This window comes from Salmo trutta, chromosome 37 (genome assembly GCF_901001165.1).
Source record: "Salmo trutta chromosome 37, fSalTru1.1, whole genome shotgun sequence".
In the NCBI taxonomy this organism is placed as follows: domain Eukaryota; kingdom Metazoa; phylum Chordata; class Actinopteri; order Salmoniformes; family Salmonidae; genus Salmo; species Salmo trutta.
Window position 1 is genome coordinate 14,098,284 of NC_042993.1, and position 14,842 is coordinate 14,113,125.

At 42.3% G+C, this 14,842-nt stretch overlaps 1 protein-coding gene across 1 annotated transcript in view; it reads right to left on the minus strand.

Annotated features, from left to right (window-relative positions):
- The window catches only part of LOC115176636 (glutamate receptor ionotropic, kainate 2), a 190,598-nt gene that overhangs the window by 13,165 nt on the left and 162,591 nt on the right, over positions 1-14,842 (minus strand). The gene's annotated exons all lie outside the window — the stretch shown is intronic.

The following is a 14,842-nucleotide window of genomic DNA, read 5'->3' on the forward strand; positions in this document are numbered from 1 at the left end:
GTGTGTGTGTGGTTGTGTGTGAGAGTGTGTGTGTGTGTGTGTGTATGTGTGTGTGTGTGTGTGTGTGTGTGTGTGTGTGTGTGTGTGTGTGTGTGTGTGTGTGTGTGTGTGTGTGTGTGTGTGAGAGTGTGTGTGTGGTTGTGTGTGAGAGTGTGTGTCTGTGGAGTATTGGGATGCAGTCTCAGAAATGTGGTACAAGGTACATGGAGGGATGGAAGCATGACCATAATAAGAGATAATCCTCCATATCTCTGACTCGGTCCTCCCCTCCTCTCCTCTAAGGCTGAACGTGCTGGCTGGGGGCCTGTCCCTGTCCCCGTCCCTGTCCCCGGCTCTCAGGCCACCAGATGCTTTGTAAATAAGATCAGAGATGCTGATAAACTGACACAAAAGAACAGCAGCCAGCACATCCTCTTTGTTAGTACTAACAGCTGGGGAGATTACTAATGTCCTCTTCCACTCTCTGGATCCCCTCATCCTCTTCCCTCTCTCCCCCTCTGTATCTCGTTCGCTGCCTCTCACTCTCTCTCTCTTTTCTCTACCCCACTCACCCTCTCTCTTGCTTTCTCCGCTATATCTCTCTCTCATCTCCCATGCTCTCTTTCCATCCCTCTCTCCCCTCTACCCCATCTCTCTCAGTAAAATCAGGCAGAGAATATATTATCAAACAGGTGTTGTTTACCATATAATTGTGGCATGCCACGGTACAAACAAAATCATGTCGGATCTTAACCAGCTTTCACACATTTTACTGGCTCAGTGATTTTATGAGGACAAGAATGTGCTAACACATATAGTAGCATATATTGGTCAGTGGTGGAAAAAGTATCCAATTGTCATACTTAAAAAAGTAAAAGTAAAAATACCTTACTAGAAAATGACTCAAGTAAAAGTGAAAGTCACCCAGTAAATTACTACTTGATTAAAAGTCTAAAAGCATTTGGTTTTAAATATATTTAAGTATCAAAAGTAAATGTAACTGCAAAAATATACTTAAGTATCAAAAGTAGAAGTAAAAGTATAAATAATTTAAAATGTCTTATATTTTGCAAACCATACAGCACAATTTTCAGTTTTTGGTATTATTTACGGATAGCCAAGGGCACACTACAACATGCAGACATCGTTAACAAACTAAGCTTTTGTGTTTAATGAGTCAACCAAATCAGAGGCAGTAGGGATCCCCAGAGATGTTCTCTTGATAAGTGCATGAATTGGGTAATTTTCCTATCCTGCTAAGCATTCAAAATGTAACGAGTGCTTTTGGATGACATGGAAAATGTATGGATTAAAAAGTACATTATTTTCTTTAGGAATATAGTGAAGTAAAAGTAAAACTTGTCAAGAATATAAATAGTAAAGTACAGACACCAAAAAAACCTACTTAAGTAGTACTTTAAAGTATTTTTACTTAAGTACTTTACACCACTGCTATTGGTAAAGAAACTGTAAAACAGTGTTATATCGCCCTTCGCCCCCAAACACTTCTCATTCTCAGTCTATAACAGCCTCTACATATTCAGAATTCATATCAGCCACTGCCATTGATTGACAATGTTGTGCTTTTAGACAGTCACAGACAATCTAGCTGTTACATATAGTATCTGACAGTGCCTGAGCACACCTACTGTAGGGTGCTATACAAGGCTCCGTTTAATGATGAAATCTTGATGAAAGAATGGTTAAAAAAAGTACTGCCCACATTATGGCTCAATTCGAGAGGGACTTGTGTGATGATGAGAATACACAAACACAAGCATGTGCGCGCACACACACACACACACACACACACACACACACACACACACACACACACAGCAGGTCACAAGTGTCTTCTATTCCACAAGATCTCTGTCAAATAACCCACCAAGCGTTAGAATCTGGAAGCCCTGTTAAAGTATGTGTGCATCACCATGGAAACGGAGCCGTGGTACTATACAGACTGAGAGTGAATGACTGTGCATGGCGGTCTGTTTTTCAAACCCACACATACGCTTTCCTTTCACACTGACTCATCTAAACACAAAGAGAGAGAGACCGACATTAGAACTAATGAATTACTGACATCGTCCAATATTGGATTCTTTAGTGGGTCAAGCTGCATGTCTATTGTCTTTCTCCCAATAATGAATTTGTCATCCAGGTTTCCATTCCTGAAGGGTGTTTTAGAGTAATATCTGAAAGTCTTAGACCTTGAAAAATCTCTTCAGTCTGAGGCTGTGAGGTGAAAGGTTACACACTGAGGCTATCCACCATACAATAGACAGAGCACACAGTGTGCAAAACAGTAGCAAAAGATAATTTACGGTGCATTCGGAAAGTATTCAGACGCCTTGACTTTTTCCACATTTTGTTACGTTACAGCCTTATTCTAAAATGGATTACATTGTTTTTTCCCCCTCATCAATCTACACAGTACCCCATAATGACAAAGCGAAAAACAGATTTTTAGACATTTTTGCAAATGTATAAAACATTTAAAAAAAAAAAATACCTCATTTACATAAGTACTCAGACTCTTTGCTATGAGACTCAGGTGCATCCTGTTTCCATTGATCATCCTTGAGATGTTTCTACAACTTGATTAGAGTCCACCTGTGTTAAATTCAATTAATTGGACATGATTTGGAATGGCACACACCTGTCTATATAAGCTCCCAAAGTTGACAGCGCATTTCAGAGCAAAAACCAAGCCATGAGGTCGAAGGCAGCTCCGAGATAGGATTGTGTCGAGGCACAGATCTGGGGCAGGGTACCAAAAAATTCCTGCAGCATTGAAGGTCCCCAATAACACATTGGCCTCCATTCTTAAATGGAAGAAGTTTGGAGCCACCAAGAATCTTCCTAGAGCTGGCAGCCCGGCCAAACTGAGCAATCGGGGGAGAAGGACCTTGGTCAGGGAGGTGACTAAGAACCCGATGGTCACTGGGACAGAGCTCCAGAGCTCCTCTGTGGAAATAGGAGAACCTTCCAGAAGGACAACCATCTCTGCAGCACTCCACCAATCAGGCCTTTGTGGTAGAGTAGCCAGACAGAAGCAACTCTTCAGTAAAAGGCTCATGACAGTCCACTTGGAGTTTCCCAAAAGGCACCTAAAGAACTCTCAGACCATGAGATATGAGACTGGTCTGATGAAACCAAGATTGAACTCTTTGGCCTGAATGCCAAGCGTCACGTCTGAAGGAAACCTGGCACCATCCCTACGGTGAAGCATGGTGGTGGCAGCATCATGCTGTGGGGATGTTTTTCAGCGGCAGGTGTAACCGATGTGAAATGGCTAGTTAGTTAGTGGTGGTTCGCGCTAATAGCGTTTCAATCGGGTGATGTCACTCGCTCTGAGACCTGAAGTAGTTGTTCTCCTTGCTCGGCAAGGGCCGCGGCTTTTGTGGAACGATGGGTAACGATACTTCGTGGGTGTCAGTTGTTGATGTGTGCAGAGGGTCCCTGGTTCAAGCCCAGGTTGGGGCGAGGAGAGGGACGGAAGCTATATTGTTACATTGGTGCCGTGACCCGGATCACTGGTTGCTGCGGAAAAGGAGGAGGTCAAAAGGGGGGTGAGTGTAACCGATGTGAAATGGCTAGTTAGTTAGCGGTGGTGCTTCGTGGGTGTCAGTTGTTGATGTGTGCAGAGGGTCCCTGGTTCAAGCCCAGGTTGGGGCGAGGAGAGGGACGGAAGCTAAACTGTTACACAGGGACTGGGAGACTAGTCAGGATCGAGAGAAAGATGAATGGAGCAAAGTACAGAGAGATCCTTGCTGAAAACCTGCTCCAGACTGGGGCGAAGGTTCACTTTCCAACAAGACAATGACGGTAAGCACACAGCCAAAACAACACAGGAGTGGCTTTGGGACAAGTCTCTGAATGTCCTTGAGTGACCCAGCCAGAGCCTGGACTTGAACCCGATTGAACATATCTAGAGAGATCTGAAAATAGCTGTGCAGCGACGCTCCCCATACAACCTGACAGAGCTTGTGAGGATCTGCAGAGAAGAATGGGAGAACCTCCCCAAATACAGGTGTGCCAAGCTTGTAGCATCATACAGTCTAAAGGCTGTAATCGCTGCCAAAGGTTCTTCAACAAAGTACTGAGTATGTCATATTTCAGTTTATTCCTTATTTTAGGATTTTATTTTATTTTTTACTGTTTTTGCTTTGTCATTATGGGGTATTTTTGTAGATTGATGATAAAAAATAAACAATTGAATACATTTTAGAATAAGGTTGTAACGTAACAGAATGTGGAAAAAGTCAACGGGTCTTAATACTCTCTGAATGCACTGTACATACCGAGTGATATAACTGATTGCTTTGGTTTGGTGAGATTATTCTCTGACCACTCCAACAATCTTCTGTCAGGAAATTGAAAGGGATCAATAATATAGCCGACTAGCCTAATGATATGCTATCCAACTCAAAGAGTTGTCTCTTTCTCTCTCTTTCTCCCCCTCTTTCTCTTTCTCCCCCTCTTTCTCCCCCTCTTTCTCTGTCTTCCTCACTAGCTTTCTCTTTCTCTTGTCTCCTGTATTAGTCCTTTTAAACATTCCACCCTCTCCATCTATCTATAGACCTTATCAGCAGCTCTCCTCTCTCCTCCTCTCTCTGTTTATAACCTAGTCAGAGGAGTGGTGTTGAGCCAGCTAAAAAGAGGAGGGCATTTAAGGGCATAAAGGTGCAATGCATGATGGGTGGTCTGGCAAAGCCACCTGAAGTTTGACTTTGAAGCAGACATGGCCTCTGTGCAGTGTTCTCAGAAAGTATTTGATGTACAGTATTTGAAAGGGGGAAAGATTTAGTAAACCAATTAAGAACATCTAGACATAAGAGCAGGTGGAGAGAGAGAGAAAGAAAGAGAAAGAGAGCGAGGGAGAGAGAGCGACAGAGAGAGACAAAGAGACAAAGAGACAAAGAGACAAAGAGAGAGAAGACACTGACAAAGGCGACCGAAAAGCTTCTGTATAGCTACTATAAACCTAACAGAGAATTGAACATTTTAGGTTTTAATCAAATACCCTGCTGTAGCTCTTTCATGCAGTCAAATGACTAGTGGCCTCATGGGTGGAATGTTATTATTTATATACACTACCGTTCAAAAGTTTGGGGTCACTTAGAAATGTCCTTGTTTTTGAAAGAAAAGCAAATTTTTGGTCCATTAAAATAACATCAAATTGATCAGAAATACAGTGTAGAGATTGTTAATGTTGTAAATGACTATTGTAGCTGGAAACGGCAGATTTTTTTAGGGAATATCTACGTAGGCGTACAGAGGCCCATTATCAGCAACCATCACTCCTGTGTTCCAATGGCACGTTGTGTTAGCTAATCCAAGTTTATAATTTTAAAAGGCTAATTGATCATTAGAAAACCCTTTTGCAATTATGTTAGCACAGCTGAAAACTGTTGTCCTGATTAAGGAAGAAATAAAACTGGCCTATAATTTAGGTGTATATGTATATTTTTTTAACAGCCGAAAATCTGGTGTTTCTATGTCAAACGATTTTGTTATATTTCAGTCTTCAGTGATGTATTTAAAGTGTAATATTGGGATGCTAACATAAACAATTATACATTTCAACTCTATATCTGACATGGTACAGGTGTCTTATTTTTTAAGCCCATAACCATGTGTGTGAGGTGGATACTTTTGTTTCAAAGTAGGTTTGTTTAAGACTACCAACAATCACTCTGTATGACCCTGATTTAGCCGACTGCAGTAAACGGTTAAGAAGGCAGAACCACAACTTCTCATACAACAAAGATAGGGGCTAACGAGTAGTCAACAATAATTACCAATGTAAAACATTCACCCATGAGGACATCAATTGTAACATACATGAATGCTCCAGCATGCTAATAAGGTTTGTTTGTAATGGACGTGGACAGGCCTTTAGCCCCCCTCCCACTGTTAGACATAAACTGTAATCTCCTCTCTCTGAATAGGCCTTTTTCTCAGTGCTTCCATGTTTGTCATTGGAATATATGTTATCTAGCACAATGAGCACAATGTAGCTATTGTCAGCCCGTTAGCAGCGTATAACCTCTCACCTTCTGTCAACTGTGAAAGAGTGTAATTATCATAAACAGGCAGTGGGCCAATTAACACCTAACACTGTTTTATTAGTCTGCCTGTCTGTCCATAGGACAACACAGATTTTTCACCATGATTATATTATTTTCAATGTGGTCCTGAATACATTCTGCGGAAATGTTCTTCCCTGGAAATTGAATTATGAGTGGATAACAGCGTTTTAATCCCAATTAATCGTATAAACACAGTATCCGTGTATGCGTGCCTGCGTGCGCATGTGTTTGTGCAGACACGCTTTGTGTGTGTGTGTGTGGGGGGGAGGGCTGAGGTCAGAGCCACAGGAAGTGTCTGACAACGTTACACGCTAGCTACACGCTACAGGGTCTTACATGCCACCTCCTGATCCTGTCTCGTGTTGTGATCCCCCGCAGATGGAGACCTAGAAGCATCTTTCATTTAAAACAGTGAGGGAGGAAAGAAAATCTAAACAGACTAGCTAGCTATCTCTGTATAGCAAACCTCATTAAAGTACTTCTGTATTTATGCTGCTGATCTGGAGAGTCACTCACCCTTGAATGCAAAATCACCTTGATTCTTCTAAAATAGATTATGTGTCCCAATGAAAATAATGTGTCCCAATGATACTGGCTCATTTGAGCATTTATTTTAGTTTTATAATGATTGGGCCAGTATGCTACGAGGCTACCGCCTAGAGCAAAGAACAAAGAGAACCCACTCAGTGCTCTCTACGTGTCATGTGGAGTCATGGAAGACTTCCCATAGGCTCACGCTTAAAGTTTAACTCTAAGAATCTGAAATGGTCAAACTAGAAATAATGATGAACAATTGCAAAATACCCAATTAATACTAGATTATATATGATGTGTATGAAATGTATTTGAAATAATTATGATTTCAAAGTCAATTAGTGAAGATAAAGAGTTGCTTGAATGTCTGTACCTTGAATAGCCATGAATAGTATATGAAGAGACAGCATAGAAAGTAGATAATAAGCTTGAAAGGTTGACTAGTCTATTAATTTATTTAGATCCCCTTTACCTGTTACCTTAGTAACAACTCCTTATAATTGGGCACTTGAAGCACTGTGAAAAAAATCGGAAAAATCTGATTGCGCTATATGGGGAAAAGGGTTTATTATATAATGCAAACAAAGCTGATTGACTCACTCTCTCTCGCTCTCTCTCTCTGTCTCTCTCTCTCTCTCTGTCTCTCTCTCTCTTTCTCTCTCTCTCTTTCTCTCCTCATTTGTGACTCCTTTGATCCATTTTATTGCGTTTACAATTGCAACAAATAATCTGCTCAGACCCCAACCAAGGAAGATTAAAAGTCGTGCTATAAATTCTCAGACAACCCAAAGATTCCTTGATGCCCTTCCAGACTCCCTCTGCCTACCCAAGGACGTCAGAGGACAAGAATCAGTTAACCACCTAACCGAGGAACTCAATTCAACCTTGCGCAATACCCTAGATGCAGTTGCACCCCTAAAAATTAAAAACATCTGTCATAAGAAACTAGCTCCCTGGTATACAGAAAATACACGAGCTCTGAAGCAAGCTTCCAGAAAATTGGAACGGAAATGGCGCCACACTAAACTGGAAGTCTTCCGACTAGCTTGGAAAGACAGTACCGTGCAGTATCGAAGAGCCCTCACTGCTGCACGATCATCCTATTTTTCCAACTTAATTGAGGAAAATAAGAACAATCCGAAATTTCTTTTTGACACTGTCGCAAAGCTAACTAAAAAGCAGCATTCGCAAATGGAGGATGGCTTTCACTTCAGCAGTAATAAATTTATGAACTTTTTTGAGGAAAAGATCATGATCATTAGAAAGCAAATTACGGACTCCTCTTTAAATCTGGGTATTCCTCCAGGGCTTCATTGTCCAGAGTCTGCACAACTCTGCCAGGACCTTGGCTCAAGGGAGATACTAAAGTGTTTTAGTACTATATCTCTTGACACAATGATGAAAATAATCATGGCCTCCAAACCCTCAAGCTGCATACTGGACCCTATTCCAACTAAACTACTGAAAGAGCTGCTTCCTGTGCTTGGCCCTCCTATGTTGAACATAATAAACGGCTCTCTATCCACCGGATGTGTACCAAGCTCACTAAAAGTGGCAGTAATAAAGCCTCTCTTGAAAAAGCCGAATCTTGACCCAGAAATTATAAAAAACTATCGGCCTATATCGAATCTTCCATTCCTCTCAAAAATTTTAGAAAAAGTTGTTGCGCAGCAACTCACTGCCTTCCTGAAGACAAACAATGTATACGAAACGCTTCAGTCTGGTTTTAGACCCCATCATAGCACTGAGACTGCACTTGTGAAGGTGGTAAATGACCTTTTAATGACGTCAGACCGGGCTCTGCATCTGTCCTCATGCTCCTAGATCTTAGTGCCGCTTTTGATACCATCGATCACCACATTCTTTTGGAGAGATTGGAAACCCAAATTGGTCTACATGGACAAGTTCTGGCCTGGTTTAGATCTTATCTGTCGGAAAGATATCAGTTTGTCTCTGTGAATGGTTCGTCCTCTGACAAATCAATTGTAAATTTCGGTGTTCCTCAAGGTTCCGTTCTAGGACCACTATTGTTTTCACTATATATTTTACCTCTTGGGGATGTCATTCGAAAACATAATGTTAAATTTCACTGCTATGCGGACGACACACAGCTGTACATTTCAATGAAACATGGTGAAGCCCCAAAATTGCTCTCGCTAGAAGCCTGTGTTTCAGACATAAGGAAGTGGATGGCTGCAAATTTTCTACTTTTAAACTCGGACAAAACAGAGATGCTTGTCCTAGGTCCCAAGAAACAAAGAGATCTTCTGTTGAATCTGACAATTAATCTGGATGGTTGTACAGTCGTCTCAAATAAAACTGTGAAGGACCTCGGCGTTACTCTGGACCCTGATCTCTCTTTTGAAGAACATATCAAGACTGCTTCAAGGACAGCTTTTTTCCATCTACGTAACATTGCAAAAATCAGAAACTTTCTGTCCAAAAATGACGCAGAAAAATTAATCCATGCTTTTGTTACTTCTAGGCTCGACTACTGCAATGCTCTACTTTCCGGCTACCCGGATAAAGCACTAAACAAACTTCAGTTAGTGCTAAATACGGCTGCTAGAATCCTGACTAGAACCAAAAAATTTGATCATATTACTCCAGTGCTAGCTTCCCTACACTGGCTTCCTGTTAAGGCAAGGGCTGATTTCAAGGTTTTACTGCTAACCTACAAAGCATTACATGGGCTTGCTCCTACCTATCTTTCCGATTTGGTCCTGCCGTACATACCTACACGTACGCTACGGTCACAAGACGCAGGCCTCCTAATTGTCCCTAGAATTTCTAAGCAAACGGCTGGAGGTAGGGCTTTCTCCTATAGAGCTCCATTTTTATGGAATGGTCTGCCTACCCATGTGAGAGACGCAGACTCAGTCTCAACCTTTAAGTCTTTACTGAAGACTTATCTCTTCAGTAGGTCCTATGATTAAGTATAGTCTGGCCCAGGAGTGTGAAGGTGAACGGAAAGGCTGGAGCAACGAACCGCCCTTGCTGTCTCTGCCTTGTCGGTTCCCCTCTTCCCACTGGGATTCTCTGCCTCTAACCCTTTTACAGGGGCTGAGTCACTGACTTACTGGTGTTCTTCCATGCCGTCCATGGGAGGGGTGCGTCACTTGAGTAGGTTGAGCCACTGACGTGGTCTTCCTGTCTGGGTTGGCGCCCCCCCCTTGGGTTGTGCCGTGGCGGACATCTTTGTGGGCTATACTCGGCCTTGTCTTCGGACGGTAAGTTGGTGGTTGTAGATATCCCTCTAGTGGTGTGGGGGGCTGTGCTTTGGCAAAGTGGGTGGGGTTATATCCTGCCTGTTTGGCCCTGTCCGGGGGTATCATCGGATGGGGCCACAGTGTCTTCTGATCCCTCCTGTCTCAGCCTCCAGTATTTATGCTGCAGTAGTTTATGTGTCGGGGGGCTAGGGTCAGTCTGTTACATCTGGAGTATTCTCTTGTCTTATCCGGTGTCCTGTGTGAATGTAAATATGCTCTCTCTAATTCTCTCTTTCTTTCTTTCTTTCTTTCTTTCTCTCGGAGGACCTGAGCCCTAGGACTACCTGGCATGATGACTCCTTGCTGTCCCCAGTCCACCTGGCCATGCTGCTGCTCCAGTTTCAACTGTTCTGCCTGCGGCTACGGAACCCTGACCTGTTCACCGGACGTGCTTGTTGCACCCTCGACAATTACTATGATTATTATTATTTGACCATGCTGGTCATTTACGAACATTTTAACATCTTGACTATGTTCTGTTATAATATCCACCCGGCACAGCCAGAAGAGGACTGGCCACCCCTCATAGCCTGGTTCCTCTCTAGGTTTCTTCCTAGGTTTTTGGCCTTTCTCAGGAGTTTTTCCTAGGGAGTTTTTCCCAGCCACCGTGCTTCTTTCACATGCATTGCTTGCTGTTTGGGGTTTTAGGCTGGGTTTCTGTACAGCACTTTGAGATTTCAGCTGATGTACGAAGGGCTATATAAATAAATTTGATTTGATTTGATTTTGATTTTGATCCTCGGGGAGCCCGACAGAGCGTGTGTGGATTTGTACCTTTTAATTCAACCCGATCGGTGACTCATAGATCACGCAACCGTAGTAAATAAAAGTCTCACATCAAATTCTGTTTCAATTAAATGTTCTTTATGTCTGGCATACTAAATACCTATTGGCAGAGATGAGCCCATCCCACAGGGGAAACAAGGCTATAGGAGAGGTGATCTGTTGGCGAGCACCACTACGATTGGTTCCAGGGTGTGATTCTTCGTGTTGTATGTATGTAATGTGTCAGAGAAGAAGCCTTTTCACATCAGCTGCACCATTTCTAAAGTGAAAAAGTGCACAGTGCAACCTTATCAGTGGCAAAATGTCACACGTGTGATGTGGAATCATGGAACACATAGAACTACTGCCTAATCAAAGTTATGGAACACATAGGACTACTGCCTAATCGAAGTCATGGAACACATAGGACTACTGCCTAATTAAAGTCATGGAACACATAGGACTACTGCCTAATCAAAGTTATGGAACACATAGGACTACTGCCTAATCAAAGTTACGGAACACATAGGACTACTGCCTAATCAAAGTTATGGAACACATAGGACTACTGCCTAATCAAAGTTATGGAACACATAGGACTACTGCCTAATCAAAGTTATGGAACACATAGGACTGCTGCCTAATCAAAGTTATGGAACACATAGGACTACTGCCTAATCAAAGTTACGGAACACATAGGACTACTGCCTAATCAAAGTTATGGAACACATAGGACTACTGCCTAATCAAAGTTATGGAACACATAGGACTACTGCCTAATCAAAGTTATGGAACACATAGGACTGCTGCCTAATCAAAGTTATGGAACACATAGGACTACTGCCTAATCAAAGTCATGGAACACATAGGACTGCTGCCTAATCAAAGTTAAACTCTTATAGTTAGCAATGGTCAAACTAGAAATGATGATGAACAGTTTTAAAGTAATCAACTAATACTACAGAAACCCTATTTATGAAATATACACTATATATACAAAAGTATGTGGACACCCCTTCAAATTAATGGATTTGGCTATTTCAGCAACACCCTTGCTGACAGGTGTTTAAAATTGAGCACACCGCCATGCAATCTCCATAGTCAAACATTCACAGTAGAATGGCTTTACCGAAGAGCTCAGTGACTTTCAATGTGGCACCGTCACAGGATGTCACCTTTCCAACAAGACAGTTTGTCTAATTCCTGCCCTGCTAGAGCAGCCATGGTCATCTGTAAGTGCTGTTATTGTGAAGTGGAAATGTCTAGGAGCAACAACGGCTCAGCCGAGAAGTGGTAGGCCACACAAGCTCACAGAACGGGACCGCCAAGTGCTGAAGCATGTAGCGCGTAAAAATTGTCTGTCCTTGGTTGCAACACTCACTACCGAGTTCCAAACTGCCCCTGGAAGGAACATCAGCACAAGAACCGTTTGTCGGTAGCTTCAAGAAATGGGTTTCCATTGCCGAGCAACCGCACACAAGCCTAACATCACCATGCGCAATGCCAAGCATCGGCTGGAGTGGTGTTAAGCTCACCACCATTGGACTCTGGAGAAGTGGAAAGGCATTCTCTGGAGTGATGAACCACATTTCACCATCTGGTAGTCCGACGGACGAATCTGGGTTTAACAGATGCCTGGAGAATGGTACCTGCCCAAATGCATAGTGCCAACTGTAAGGTTTGGTGGAGGAGGAATAATGGTCTGGGGCTGTTTTTCATGGTTTGGGCTAGACCCCTTAGTTCCAGTTGAAGGGAAATCTTAACGCTACAGCATACAATCAAATCAAATCAAACTTGTTACATGTGCCGAATACAACATGTTTAGACCTTACCGTGAAATGCTTACTTACAAGCCCTTAACCAACAGTGCAGTTCAATATTTAGTTTATTTACCAAATAAACTAAAGTAAAGAATAATAAAAAGTAACAATAAAAAAAGAATAACGAGGCTATATACAGGGGGTACCGGTTCCGAGTCAATGTGCAGGGGTACAGGTTGGTCGAGGTAAGGGGGGGTCAATGTAAATCCTTTGGTGGCCATTTGATTAATTGTTCAGCAGTCTTGTGGCTTGGGGGTAGAAGCTGTTACGGAGCTTTTAGTTCTAGACTTGGCGCTCCGGTACCGGTACCGGTAGCAGAGAAAACATTCTATGACTTGGGTGACTGGAGTCTTGGAGTCCTGGATGGCAGGAAGCTTGGCCCCAGTGAAGTACAGGGCCGTAGTACCCTCTGTAGCGCCTTACGGTCAGATGCCGAGCAGTTACCATACCAGGTGGTGATGCAACCGGTCAGGATGCGCTTGATGGTGCAGCTATAGAACTTTTTGAGGATCGGGGGACTCATGACATTCTGGTTTATTCTGTGAACCCATGACATTCTGGATGATTCAACAGTTTGGGGAAAGCACCTTTCCTACTTCAGCATGACAATGTCCCTTTGCACAAAGCGAGGTCTATACAGAAAAGGTTTGTTGAGATCGGTGTGGAAGAACTTGACTAGACTGCACAGAGCCTGACCTCATCCCCATTGAACACCTTTGGGATGAATTGGAACGCCGACTGCGAGCCAGGCCTAATCGCCCAACATCAGCGCCCGACCTCACTAATGCTCTTGTGGCTGAATGGAAGTAAGTCCTGCAGCAATGTTCTAACATCTAGTGGAAAACCTCCCCAGAAGAGTGGAGGCTGTTATAGCAACAAAGGGGGGACCAACTCCATATTAATGCCCATGATTTTGGAATGAGTGTCCACATAATTTTGGTCATCTAGTATATATTTGAAACAGGTTTGATTTCAAAGTTGGTTAGTGAAGAAATTCAGCGACTTGAGTGTCTGTGCTTTGACTAAAGAAACCAAAAGAGGAGCTATGAAGTGTATAAAAAGACAAAGAAAGAAAGTAAATAAGCTTGAAAGGTTGATTTGTCAATTCCTTTATTTAGATTCCCATTACCTGTTACCTTAGTAACAACTCCTTACCCTTGGAGCGTTGTGTAAAATCAGATTCCGCTGAACGGGGAAAAGGGTTTATAATATAATGCATATATAGCTGATCCCCCAGCCAATGCAGGTGTGCAGAGCCAGAGAGACATGTTTGACAGATGATGGGTAGAACAGGTAATCAACAGGATATAGTGTTGCACTAGCTACTTATGGTTGATTATATCATAATTTAGCTTAATGAACCTTTACAGTAGTTATTTGTCAGTGTGAGGTAATTAATGAGTTTTTCACATCTGTCTCATTCATGATCATTATTATACTGTGAGGCTATCTACAGCTTGTTTGCATTGCTTGTATGAGTGTGTGTGTGTGTTTGCATTCTCTCACAGTCCATCAAAAGGCATTGAATACTGATAACACAAAGGTTAGAAGCAGAGATCTAGACCTGAGCACATAACATATTCATATTAAGTCTAAATTTCATAGTTTCTCTCTCTCTCTCTTTCTCTCTCTCCCTCTCTCTCTCTCTCTCTCTCTCTGAATTCAATTCAAAGGGCTTTATTGGCATGGGAAACATGTTTAAATTGCCAAAGGAAGTGAACTAGATAATAAACAAAAGTGAAATAAACAATAAAAATGTACAGTAAACATTCCAAAGGAATAGGGACACTTCAAATGTCATATTATGGCCTCTCTCTCTCTCTCTCTCTCTCTCTACTCCCTCCCTCCTCCCCCATATCAAATTCGGTTTCAATTAATTGTTCCTCATGTCTGGCATACTAAAAGCCTCCCCCCCCACACACACAGGGGAAACGGGGCTATAGGACTACTACAATTGGTGCCCCGGGTGAGGAGGATTCTCTAGTGTAGCCAAAAGCAGGTGGGATCTGTTTATGTCCACTACTATGATTGGTGCCCCAGGTGAGGATGATTCCATAGTGTTGTATACAGTGGGGTCTGAAATAATTGACACCCCTGGTAAAGGTAAGCAATAATGACTGTATAAAATAAATAATTCAAATACTGAGCTATATTGTATGCAAAAAAATGACAATTATATTATTTTATACTAATACAATTGCTCAGAGAAAGCAACTAAGTAATATTTTTTTCTCAAAAAAAGAGTTGGAGAACACATTGGGAGGGATCTTGGACCATTCCTTCATACAGAATCCTTCCAGATCCTTGATATCCTTTGTCTGCGCTCATGGACTGCCCTCTTCAATTGAAACCACAGGTTTTGATAATGCTAAAAAGT